This window comes from Balaenoptera borealis, assembly GCF_965194805.1.
Source record: "Balaenoptera borealis genome assembly, chromosome: 3".
Lineage (NCBI taxonomy): Eukaryota > Metazoa > Chordata > Mammalia > Artiodactyla > Balaenopteridae > Balaenoptera > Balaenoptera borealis.
Genome location: NC_138866.1, coordinates 158,190,861 through 158,204,683, shown reverse-complemented (window position 1 = coordinate 158,204,683; position 13,823 = coordinate 158,190,861). Strand labels below are relative to the sequence as shown.

Below are 13,823 nucleotides of genomic sequence, written 5' to 3'. Positions count from 1 at the left end.
TTCACCACACGGGCAGCACCTTAAACCAAAAGCAGAGCAGGTCACCTCCACAGAGAAGCCCTCCTGCCCCTCACTCTGTATCCTGTTATTTGGTGTTAGTGTTTTGTGTGTTTTCAACAGCAGTTATTGCTTCCAAGATTATAGATGAAGGCACGGACTGTATCTGACTTACCATGGCATCCCCATCACGCAGTAATCACTTAATAAATATTCATTAATGGATGAATGCAAATGGATGTAACTCCCTCGGAACTGTGACCCACCAATCTCAGCCCCTCCCTGGATGCTGGCGGCCAGCCCTGCCTGTGGCTTTGCACATCTTTATACTTTCTCCTGATATGATTTCCCTTTTCTTTCTAGAAATCCAGTTTCTCTCCCATCCATCCAGACACAACTCCAATTCCGCTTTTGAAGGAAAATCCTTCCCTGATAACACCGTGTCGCAGCCATTTCCTCCTCCTCTGACACCTACTCCTCTTTATTAAAATCCCCTTATTTCTGCTTGTGAATCGTATGCTATTCGATTTCAGTTCTCCTCCTTTCGAAATTATCATCCACTAAGCTCGAATTGTCAGTAAAAGCTGAGTCAGAGGCTGGAGCCCATTCTTCCATTCCTAAGAAATTCAGGAGGAAAATATTTACTGAGAAGGGTTATTAATTATTCTAAACTAGCATAAATCCATGCCCTGCCTTTTAAATACTCAGAAGTTAACTGGTGACCAGGGAGTTGTCGTTACCAAAGGTCTCTGAAGCAGTATGATATTTCGGTCATTTAAGACCTTCTTTCGACTTCTGTTTTGCTATGAATAGAAGACAGAGAGGAATCGGGGAAAATAAGCAAAGAAGGGACTTTCCATGAAGAGAGTTCTTAGAAAAGGCTCAGAGCCCCTCCACCCTCCCTACCCCCGCTTAATGACCCTTGATAGCCCCTCCCTTTCGCCAACACTGACAGGAAACCTCCCTGAAGGCCCTCATGGCTTGTTGAATGGACTTGAGCTTATGACAGTTGTACAATGTGTAGATCCCTAAACCCACAGAAAGGGTCCCACTAAAAGTTTAAAAGTTCCACATTATGAACAAGTATACAAAATGCAAACATAAAAGTCAACATGCAGTGGGAAGGAGAAATCCAAATAAATTATGTTACAAAGCTGACAAATACCACAAACTTCGCAAATTCTAAAAGAATCCATTATATTTGACTCATTAATGGCCTGACATAGCTAACATCACTCCATCAGATTTCTTGCTTATCTCTTGAATTGCCTCTTTATGGCAATGATTTTATAACATAATTTTCTAGAGATGGTAGGAAGATTATCCAGTCTTCCCCCTAGCACATGTTATCAAAACTAGTTGTTTTTTTTTATTACCTTTAGCTTAGAAAAGTTCTTTTCAGCTTCACAGCTCCTAGTTGATAATAGCAGGTAAATATTTTACATATCTTATCAAATTTTGGAGAACCTCTATCAACATCTTTAACCTATAATCTGTAAAAATTCCAGGGCATTTTGTGTTTTCTTACAGAATAATTAATTGTACATTACCACTCAATATTTCTGTTAGAAACTCACCTCTCCCTTTTACTGAATGACCACTTTCAGTCTGATCTGAAAAATTTTTATACCACTTACTTCTCAACATGAGAATAATTTCTATCAGTGTCACTGCTTGTTACTGATTGTTTTTGTTTCATATTCTGTTGATTTTTGTCTGAATTTTCCCTCTCAGTTCTTTTGTAAATAAGTTTAAAGATAACCTGTAAATAAAGGTACCCTTTAAATTCACAAAATCAGAAGTCTGGAATTTCTGATTTGATTGAAACATTCTGAAATGGCTTTTCAAATCACTGTTAAAATGGCATATTCCCAACCTAACTTCCCCTCAGCCAGGTCCCAGAAATTCCTGTAGCTCCCGCCACTGGCTGGCACAGCTGGGCTGCAAAGTGGAGATTCTGGAGGGGAAAGAAACAGCGTCTTAACCAGTGTGGTTGTGTCCATTCTGAGAACCATTCTCAACATATGACCACGTGAGCTCACCCTGAAGCCTGAAGCTTCTTTAGCTTCATGGAAAATCCACATCGGCATAGATATCTTTCACAAAGCACAGGAAAATTTAAATGACAGTTATCAGCTTCTGCTGCCTGGAGATGAAGAAGGCTAGAGAAACGCCACAAGACTCTCCATTAAAATTCTAGACCCTTACAACTTTTTAAAACCTACGGCAAATCAAGCAAACTGCCACGCGGTTCATCAGTACAGGACCAACTGAATGGCATATCAGCAGCTTTAGAAGCCTCTTGCCTCCAACAGTTTCCAAATGTGCATTTTTTGTGGTTTAAAGCAAATGCATACTTCACTGGCTCACTGATTCAGCCAGTTTTTCATCCTCGGTGCCTTCCTCTGTGTCAGGCACTAGATTCCGACTGATGGAAATAATAAAGGACACGCTGTCTGAGGGGTCAGACTCCAGCCAGGGTGACAGGAAAGGCCACATGGACAACACCCTGTCAGAATAAGTGCCTGGAGAACTAAGTGCGGCAAAATCACGTGGACATGGGGCCTGGAGGTGGGAGGGGGAAGGGGCAGTCCTAGTCCTGGGCAGACATCTGAGCCTGGTCATCAAAGAATGACATGCGAGGCCAGGAAACGGATAATAGCTGGGAACCTTATGGGAGGACTGACCGCATTCATAGTTAGTGTTTATTAAAATACACTCTTATTGGGTAATTTGCCCAGTGTCGCTTTTTTGACTCATTGAGCACACTCTGGAGTGTAATACCCTTAATTTGTGACGGTGATTGCAGTTCATTGTGAACCTAGCTACTTGGTTACCTTTTCTAGTTGGGAGATGGAAAAACAAAGCCATACACAGTCTTTCACCTCAGTTACACCCAAAAGTAGGAAAAGCAGCAGAGAGAGAAAGAGAGAGAGAGAATGAATGATAGGAAGGTAAGAAATGAGATAAAACGCATAATAGAGAAATGAGTCAACAGTCCAGAGAGAGTGATTTGCATTGAAAGAGTTGAACAATAGCTAACAAGCATCCCCCACTGGACACCATCCCAGGCCATTTAATTTCACTTCCACTTGTCTTTAGAATGTCAGGGGGCAACAGCAAATTGTGTAACTTATATTTCCCTTTTAGAATTTTCTGTCCTAGCTGATAATTCTGAACATAGTTTCAATGGTGAACAAGAGCCTAAAGACCATTTTTCCTTTTAACAAAAATGCTATTTTTGTCTAATTCACTGCCATTGTAATAACTCCCTGCCAGTGAACAACTTCTCATTTAGTCTAGACCTGAATATGTGCAAATGACCTACAGCTGACTCTTCCCTACATTTTCAAATCATTTTATGGTAATTCCTTACACAAGTTGAATTTTTAGAGACAGTGAAGTCCCCATAGAAAGCCAGTGGGCCGAGGCTGGAGGCTGGGCGCTTGCTTGGCCACTTTCAAGGAGAGGGTCAAGCAAAGTAAAGAGTTGATTCCTGAGGTGGAAACACTTTCAGTTGCTGAGAGCACAATGAGATGAGATTCAGTGAAACCCAGTATTTTCCAGGCAAGAAAGGATTCTCACCAAAACCTTATTTCTCTTTGAAATATTGAGATAGAAATCAAAAAGAAGATTCAAATGGATGACCTGTTCTCTTCTGAAGGATAATTAGTTGGTATGAATTCAGTTTTCAGGAAGATGTATGCAAGCATTGATGAAGCTACCCCATTTCTATGATTCTATTCAAAACCATTGTCCTGAAATGAATCAGGTCACAAATTGGGAGGGGGGGGCCACACAAATCACTTTTTCTCCTTCATTGCAAATGAATTTTGCAAAATAAATTTTTAAAATATTTGAAAGTCATCCATATATGTATATATTCTATTCTAGAGAAATCCTTTTAAAAGCCTTTAGAGGATTGCCCTTCATGGAGTATTCCAGACAGTCACCTTCACGGGGACGTGATAATCCCTGGAGAGAGCAGGAACTGGGCGAAAGCACACCTTTTGTTCACTACGGTAGCAAAAATGACAATGTCAGTTAACGTATCAAGTGGCATCTCTGAAATGCCAAAAGGAAGTAGAAAAGCCTTCGCCACCAGCAATTGAGGAAAAACACAGCAGAGCAGAGAGCTGGGTAGGAAACGGTACAGGAGGAGGCTGCAGAGCCCTCGGAATATGGGAGGTCCAAGGCTGCTGGATGATTTTAGCACATCATACCTGCTCCAACAGGCTGCATGGCGGACCAGGTGATGCTGGAGGGAGGTGATGCCAGAGGGAGGAACTAAGCTGGCAAGGGGCTTCAGGCTGGTGGTCTCACTGGGGTCGGAGCCTTGGAACACAGGGCTGTTGAGAGCAAAGTAACAGAGCTGCCTTCCCTTGGAAACCTTCAGCCTTTATGCAGAGGTAAGGATCTGGACGACCAAACAGGTCTCGAATAAACACAAACAGGGATTCCGCACAACAACAACTAGTTCTTCTGCTTTAAGCTGGCTCAAGAGAGCCAATAACAATGAAATCAGTTTATTTTCACTACCTGTTAGCAACCAAGTAGAGCAATCCAGAAAAAGACATGTAGACGGCAGCTTCTATCGCTCATTCCAAACCTGAAAACTGGAAGGTAACCATCTCACACCATCAGATAATGATTTGCCAGTCAAAATACACAGGATCACATACTGGAGACAGTGGGATGAGTGTCATAGAGGTTATATTAAAATTCAATCAGTTCTTTGAAAAATCATAAGTGTTTCCAAACCCAGAAACCACTCACAATAGTCCTTTTTCTCTTTGCCTTGTTTATTTATTTATTTATTTATTTATTTATTTATTTATTTATTTATTTTTGGCTGGGTTGGGTCTTCGTTGCTGCACGCAGGCTTTTTCTAGTTGTGGGGAGCAGGGGTTACTCTTCATTGCAGTGTGCAGGCTTCTCATTGCGGTGGCTTCTCTTGTTGCGGAGCACGGGCTATATGTGCACAAGCTTCAGTAGTTGTGGCACGCGGGCTCAGTCGTTGTGGTACACGGGCTTAGTTGCTCCATGGCATGTGGGATCTTCCTGGACCAGGGCTCGAACCCGTGTCCCCTGCATTGGCAGGTGGATTCTTAACCACTGCGCCACCAGGGAAGTCTCTCTTTGCCTTGTTTTAAAATTCACTGTCTTTGTCTTTTCCAGCTGTAAAGACATCCAGCTGGAAAACTCTAGTGCTCCTTTGACAATAATTAAAGATTTCAAACTGTAAAGCTCAGAACTTACCAAGGCAGCAGTATCTTCCTGTGAAGGTGGGAGATTGCAAGGCTGGAACCCTGGACTGCCTTGGGGTCCATCACTGACCAAACGTGTGGTCTTGGGCAGGCTCTTACCCCACGTGAATTTTCCATCTGTAAGGTAGAGATGATAAAATCTCCCCTTCAGAGTTGTCCTGAGATTTAAGTGAGGTCATACGCGTGAAAAGTGCATTGTAAAACAGGAAGTCCCATGTAAGTGTCACCTGCCTGACTTTGAGAGAATTACTTCTGTAAACAGGAACCTCTGTTGGGGGAGAAGCGATACCAGCTTGTTCTTGGGAGTAGATGGAGAGGAATCCCATGTGGCAGTGACAGGGACTAAGGGAAATCAATGCTATTAATAATACACTATTAGCCATTCAATTGGATTACCTACCAAAACTCCCAAAGCTAAGATGTTATACATAAAATACTATGTGGAGTAGAGGTTGCAAATCCAAATACCTACACGGGCCAAGAAATCACATAGAGAGAAATGCAGGCTGGGATCAAGAAAGCACCATACTGATTGGCAGGAAGCACGTGGCCTCAGCAGAGTGCAACTGTAGGGAATGCTGGAGACTGTGGAAAAATGAAGAGAGCAGTTCCCCTAAAAAAGGCAGTGGATACTCATCTCTGGCCAATTTTGGCATCGGAGGATGTGGCTCTCATCTTGCTAGATTTCCATCATTTTCAGAAGACGGGAATCTAGGTGTGTAAATAAAATCTTCCCATTTTTTAATGTTGGCTCATATTCTCCCCCCTAAAAACACCATGTAGATCAAAACTGGGACGAGGGAACACAGGTGTCATTGGGTCTACTTGCCAGTTTGTACCCTCTGAAGGGAGAAGGCAAGAGGCAGAGAGTGGAGAGGTTGGAGGTTGAGTAGATAGCTTACTGATGTCAAGATGCACTGAAACTCACTATTACCTAATGTGGAATGTGGATGCTATCAAAAGCAGCAGTCATAAGAAAAGTGAAAGCTGAGTCATGGCCAGGTCATTTGTGGGAAATGACCGCTGAGATCACTGGCCTCAAGTGAAACTGACCTTTTTAATTTTTTTCCCTCCTGCCAAACATTCCAGAGACCAACATATGTGAAGATGAAACCAAAACATCCCCTCTGGCCAAAGAGCCCTTGATAACAGAAGAGGTGGGCCTGGCGGATGGCCCAGGGACCAGGTGGGTGGATGGTGAAGCTCATCCCAGCCAGATCAGCTGAGCCCAGGAAATTGCACCTGGCCCTTCAGAACAGACTTCCAGAAAAACGTGAGGCCAAAAGGGTTCGACTCAGTGCCGAAGTTTTGACAGCACTATTTTCATGACATCTTAGATAACAAATCAAAAGGACAATGTGTACAAAAATAAATACCACCATTTAAAAAAAAAAAAGCAACCTCCTGGAAACAAAGATGTGCTTTGATCTTGGAAAGAAATCTTCATTAGTCTGTCTATTTGATGAGAATCTTAATTCCTCAAGCTAGTAGCTTCCAAATAACCCGGCGATCTAGAGCTGAATAAAATCACAGAAGATGAATGTATCGACCTGTTTTAGTTTAAAAGTGAGCATAGGACCTGGGTGTGTGCTATGTGTGCATTGGCGGGGAGGGGAGGTGGTGCCAACAATTAATTAGGAGCTGTTATTTCCAGCTTTGTATTAGTTACAGACGTCTTGGGGTGTTTTTTGTATCATGATAAAAAGTATGTTTTGATTGGAACAAAATAACTGATTCAACTGAGATTACTAGTCAGGTGGTGATTTTCTTCTTACACAGCTTTAATGAGATCAGCTATGGATGCAGCAGTAAAAAGGAAATTTGGATATTTATTCAAAAGAAACTCAGTATTTCAGATTCCAAATATACACTGCAATTGCAAAAATAAATGTAAAGATACAATTTGAGGGGAAATTTACATCTCTCTATATTTTTTTCCACCCACATTTTCCTATACCCCGTCCCTTTGTCCATCCATAAAATCACTGACCACAGCGCTGCTTGGTTTGTCAGCATCCTAGTGCCCGCTAAGCAGATCTCATTAGCTTTGGTCCCGTATCAGGGTAACCATGCCAGGAGATAAGTGCCCGGAAAATAGCTCCCTATCTTGGTGCTCCAATTCATTACTTATTTAAGTCACACGTATTTACAGAGGTCAATGTGCCAGGCACGAGGATAAGCACAGAGCCTGCAAAGCTGGCCGGTCATGACCTTGCCCACAGGGACCCATCCCCTCAACCCACCCCCCACCCAGCCTGGACCTCTGACTGGAAGTAGCTGCTTATTTTGTTAATTCCTTGAGGATTGGCCCTGAAGTCAAGGATGATGATTTTCATCTCCTTAGTGACCGTTCATGAAGCATATTTGATGCATAAATGAATTAGTAGCATCGGGAGCAGAATGGAGGAGGGCAGGGAAGCCTGGGGAGATACATTTGTGTCTGGGGCAACCTTAGGCTTGGAGGGTCATCCAACCCAACCCCGGAACTGCCTTGATAATAACTGACCCCAGACAGTGATGTGTGAGGCTCAATTTAGCCAGGGAATTCTCCTTCGGGGAAGGATGGATTTGTTCTAATTTACTACTTTCCCCACCTGCCTCGAATTCACAGGAGTCTCAGGAAATGTCTAGAAATTTGAGACAATGGGTAAAATAAAGTGGGAAACTCAGTAAACTCCTTTGAGCATGCTAATCGTCTGGTAAGAATGGCTACTCAGCCTGTAACAGAAGGTGTTTCAATAAATCAACCATACTCCAGTATAAAATAAAATTTTTTTAATTAAATTACGTTTTTTAAAAAATGGATTTAAAGTGGGAAAAAAAAAGGTGTTTCACACTCTGTCTGGCTCAACCAGGACAGGACGAGAAATCCCCCAGGATGAGGTAAGGCTTCATGGAATTTACTGATAAGCAGAGTGGGGTCAGTCCTCCCACCCCTGTAAGGATCATTATTCATTAACTTGTAAAATACGAGTCCTTTTATTCCCTAGTTCTGTGGCTCAAGGAGGAACTTTCATCATCTCTCCTTATTCCTCATCTGTGGCTGGAATTTGTCATTAACAGGAGCTCACCCTACTTACAGTTTTAATCACACTGTCTCTATCTTGGGTTTCAAGCTCTGCACAGTTCATCTGTGGCTTGGAGTTCCCTGTGACGTCAGTAATAACTGACCTATTTATCACTGCTCCCGGCTGCTGATCTGAAAGTAGGGGTTTGAAAGAAAGGACATCAGAAATCATTACCAAATGCAAAATAGATAGCTAGTGGGAAGCAGCCACATAGCACAGGGAGACCAGCTCTCTGCTTTGTGACCACCTAGAGGGGTGGGATAGGGAGGGTGGGAGGGAGACGCAAGAGGGAAGAGTTATGGGGATATATGTATATTATAGCTGATTCCCTTTGTTATAAAGCAGAAACTAACACACCATTGTAAAGTAATTATACTCCAATAAAGATGTTAAAAATAAAATGAACACAGAATCCAAAAAAAAAGAAAAAAAGAAATCATTACCTTCCTGCGTGCACAATTAGTAATAGGAAAGCCCAGAGAAAGCGAGAGAGAGAGAGAGAGAGGGAGAGAGATGAGGGAAAGTCTTCTGTGAACCCTAAGGATGGGGAGAAATCCCTAGGACAGTTAGAAAATGCTTCCTTGAAGGCCAGATCAGTACCTCTGCTTGTTATCAGGAATCCTCTTCAGCTGACGTAGACTTTGGTTAAAAACCTCCCCAGTCAGCTAGTTAGGGTAACAAAGTTCTGTTCCTTCCACGTAGAAGTTAACCAAAACACTTCCTCATCTGAAAAGAACTCCCATTAACCATTTAGACCCCAAGGTCCAATCCTTTTTCTGGGTCTCTGGAAGTTTCTTGCTTTCAGAACAATTCTGAATGTGACCCCCTCAGTCTCCTGAGGGCAGATGGCTTAAGGGGGCACCTTCCTGATCAATAAGAGAAAGGAACCTCAGCTCATGGAAATTTCTGCAAAGTGAGAGGAACTATCATTTTAGAAAAATACCAGCACTGAATTATGTGAGATAAATATGAAAGAAAAAAAATCAGCAAGTATTTCAGGAAAGAAAAAAAAAAAAGCCTAAGAAGACTTTTCCTCAAAGAGTTGATGTTTAAAAGAATGAAAACAGTTCAGCATCCATCTCTAAAACAAGCTGCCTGGGGATTCCTCGGGTGGTGGGTGAGGCTTCCAGGTATCCCAGAAGCACAATCTCCCACCTGGTCACCATCTTTTCCTTCTCTCCATGCAGTAAAGCAGCGCTCACACTTCCAACTTACAGAGAAAAATTAATGCTAGACAAGTAAGGTTCAATGTCAGCCAGGGAGAAAAAATCAGGCTCTGCTCTTGGTGGTGGGGCGGGGGGTGAAAATCCCCAACAGGGTTCCCGAGGGGATTGCTGCCCCAAAAGGAATCAGTCCTGTAGGTAACACAGAACACGAATGTGTGGGCGCCCTGACTCAGGCAGTGTGGGCAAGATGGGTTTAGGAAAGGAAGCAGAAAGCGACTGACAACGCAACCCATGTGGATAGCCTCACTGTAGGACTTGGTTTCTCAGTGGCGTTGGGACAAGGCAGAGGCAGGTGAAGACAGGAACAGTCAGGAGTAAGGACTGACTCTGAGCTGCATTTGACCCCAATGGAAGCAAGTTATTCTGACTTCCCATCATCAGCCGGCTTGGTCCAGCTCAGAGATGTTCCAGAGAATGAAATGTACAGCTCCTGCGGGCAGCGGGACCCAGCCTCAGAGCAGGGCATTTCCTTTCATAGAATCACAAGGGCCGGTGTCACGCTGAGTCTGCATGGGAGGAAGTGTTTACTAACCCTTAAAAACCTAAAAGACTTGTATAGTCCAGAAAGCTCGACTGCAAATATCCTTAATAAAGATAAGTGGTGGGGGTGGTGGGATGAATTGGGAGATTGGGATTGACATATATACACTAATATGTATAAAATGGAAAACTAATAAGAACCTGCTGGATAAAAAATAAATAAAATAAAATTCAAAAAAAATAAATAAATAAAGATAACTCGGTAAGTCGGGCCGTGTGAACTTGAAAGAGAACTAAATAGTAAGAAATCCTTCTTTTTAAGACCTTTTGGATCATCCATATGGAATTATCATCATGTTTTTTTTTGGTTTTTTTAAAAATTTAATTTAATTTAATTTTTTATACAGCAGATTCTTATTAGTTATCTATTTTATACATATTATTGTATATGTGTCAATCCCAATCTCCCAATTCATCCCACCACCCCCACCACCAGCACCGCCCCCCTTTCCCCCCTTGGTGTCCATACGTTTTTTTCTCTATTTCTGCCTTGTGCACACCGGTTCATCTGTACCATTTTTCTAGATTCCACATATATTGATATCATGTTTCTAAGTCAAGGGGATTCAAGGTACTTCCCGTGAAAACCTAATACACATGTGACCTGTTGAGTTTTCAAGACTATAACCACAGGGGATTGGTGTTTCCTTGTGATATTTTTTTACTCACTAACTCAGTACTGTAACTTTGTCAATCTGTATTTACACGTCTTTAAGCATGATTCATTGTCTTCTCCTGCCTTCTTTCCTTTAAATTAGAACCAGTGTTATCTCGGAGCCTGAGGACTTCACGGTACCTGCTGTGTACCCCCACTACTACCTTACCTGTCTCCTCCCTAAAGCTGAGCAGTTTGCTTTTGTCATTGTTATAAATGCTCAATCACTCCCATTTCCAGCACAATGCGATCCCACAGTTTCTGCTCCAAGTGGCCTTGAAAACCACCTTATCAATGGTCATGAGCAACATCCCAACCCCTCCCAGAGTTTAAGACATATTTACTATCCAAGCTAGGCACACCTTGCTTTATTGCACTTCACTTTACTGTGCTTTGTGGATACACTTTTTTTTTTTTTTAACACATTGAAGGTGTGTGACAACCCTGCATGGAGCAAGTCTATTGGTACCACTTTTCCAACAGCAGTTGCTTACTTTGTGTTTCTGTGTCACATTTTGGTAATTCTCGAAATACTGCAATCTTTTTCATTATTATTACACTTGGTATGGTGATCTGTGATCATTCATCTTTGATGTTACTATTGTAATTGTTTTGGCATTTTTAGCAATAGAGTATTTTTAAGGTATGTACATTTTTTTTAAGACATAAGGTTACTGCACACTTAATCGACTATGGTATAGTATAAACATAATTTTTATATGCACTGCGAAACCAAAAAACTGTGGCTTGCTTCATTGTGATATTCATTTTATTTCAGTGGTCTGGAAATGAATCCAAAATATCTTCGAGGTGTGCCTATATCTGGAATTTCCCCACATTAGAATACCCCCTGATCTTTATCTGATTTGCATGCATATTAGAACTACATTTCAAAATTTCAGCAATTTTTATTAAGAAATATCAGCAATTTCTTTGCAAGACAATCATAAAATCAAAGTCCACTTGAGGACACAGCAAGAGGACAGCCATCCATAAGCCAGGAAGTGGGTCCTCACCAGATACTGAATCTGCCGGCACCTTAATCTTGGACTTGCAGCCTCCAGAACTGTGAGAAAATAAATTTGTTGTTCAAGCCACCTACTCTGTGGTATTTTGTTATGGCAGCCAGAGCTGACAAAAACAATTGGTTAAATGGTTACTACTGGAATTATGTTGACATAGTTAAACCCAGAGTTTAAGAATTATTTAATATCCAAGCCATCTGGATTTTATCTAAAATTCCTGATCTTCACAGCCCTTTCTGCTGGTACCTGACCGATTACTAAATTCTCTCTAGAATCTGAGACCTTAACCTGACTTAGAAGCTTCAGAGTGGCTACACATTTGCCAAGATTACAGAATTCAAAGCGTAATAAGTTTGTAATCAGCTTTAGTCAAATGGGAAGCAACTCATAAAAATATACTATATGACTAATGATCTCCATGGCAGTTACAGGAAACATTATTCATTTTCTAATCACCACTAACATTTCTTGGTCACTATGCCTAAGGCACTGCTCTAATGGCTCTGTGTACGTGATTGTTCTCCTTCTTACAATGGCCTTTGTGATCAGGTATTGAGATCCCTATTACCAAGGGGAGCACAGAATCTGAGGCACAGAGAGGTGAGGGAGCTTCTCAAAGTCAAGCAGTTCAGGAAGGGTTGAGCCAGAGTTTGAGCCCAGGGTGTCTGACTGGAGTCCGTGGGCTAAATCATTTTCCTGGGATGCTGCACCTGGCGGCTGCTCTATCCAGTGAGTCACCCCAGCTTATTCTGCCGCTGCTTTTGGGCATCTTCGGCAAACCTGATATCCACTGTGATGTGGTTTTATATAGGGAAAATCCTATGAGCTTCACCTTGCATAAATAAACTGCAGAAAAGCCCCTCAAAATCATGTAGAATTTCCTTGTGCATCCCCCTTCATGTTGGCACAAAACAAACATAAAAGAATGGCTTCATGGTCTCGGCAAGTGAAAACTATCCATCCGACTGAATGTTTGGCCTTGGTGATTTGGAATGGTAGATTGACTTCATTAAACCAACTATTTGCTAAGTTTCCCTTTTTCTTTGTTCTGTGCAAACACCACTTCAGTGTTAGTGCTTTACAGTGCAACCAGCGATGCAACAGGACAAGATGAATTTTTAATCAGTACAACCAGAAGAAAAACATACATGCATTTCTCATGGAAATATATATGTTCATGTGTGTTTCATAGGCTCGGGGTTTTCCCCCATTGAGATACTCTGCTCTTTTATTTGGAAAATAGTTTCTTTCTAAATCATAATCCTCTACATGACATTCTATGAACAGAGAACCCTGAGAATGGTCATCTGTTTGGATTGAACATTCAAATTATAGTCATTATAGACTGTCAGAGAATATTTGCATTATTTCTTTCTGGACTGTGTCAGATTTTTCTACAAACATTTGAAACCATCATTTATAAAAGGGTCCCCTCAAATATATACATATATACACATATAACTTAATTCATGAATAGAAAGCTAGGGAGAGGTTATGATACTGCAGTCTAACTTGTTACAAAAAATGAGATGAGAGTCAGGAATAATATCAATACATAATATTTATTGAACCCTTGGCATGTGCCAGGTATTGTTCTAAGAGCTTAATTTTCATGAGCTCATGTGCTCCTTACCGTGTAAGGATGATACTATTTTCATCCACTTTTTTTATATACTTATGTGAATTTATCATTGACAGTTGGGGAATTTTCCATGGCAAGCAAGCACTATTGGAAAACTGGCTGCCTCATTTTCCAAAGGGATTTGATTTTGTTACAATTTTATTGTTATTTTTGAGGAGGGTAAATAGACTCATCATGATTCATTATGAGGTCGATGCCAGTTGAGTGAATATATTTAGCATATGAATAAAAATGAAAATAATTCTGTGTTTGCATATACTTTTTAGAAACCACTATCCCTTTGATTCTTAGAAGCTTATACAATCCTCGACAATGAGATCATAAGTAAAGAAAACCCAAGTGACAAAATCCCCTAGAATGCCCTGGAAATTTTTTTTTTCAGACCATTCAAATACAATTTCTT

General features: G+C 41.4%; 1 long non-coding RNA gene across 1 annotated transcript in view; it reads right to left on the bottom strand.

Moving 5' to 3' along the window:
• LOC309625960 overlaps nt 1–13,823 on the bottom strand; it is a 431,996-nt gene that overhangs the window by 370,291 nt on the left and 47,882 nt on the right. The gene's annotated exons all lie outside the window — the stretch shown is intronic.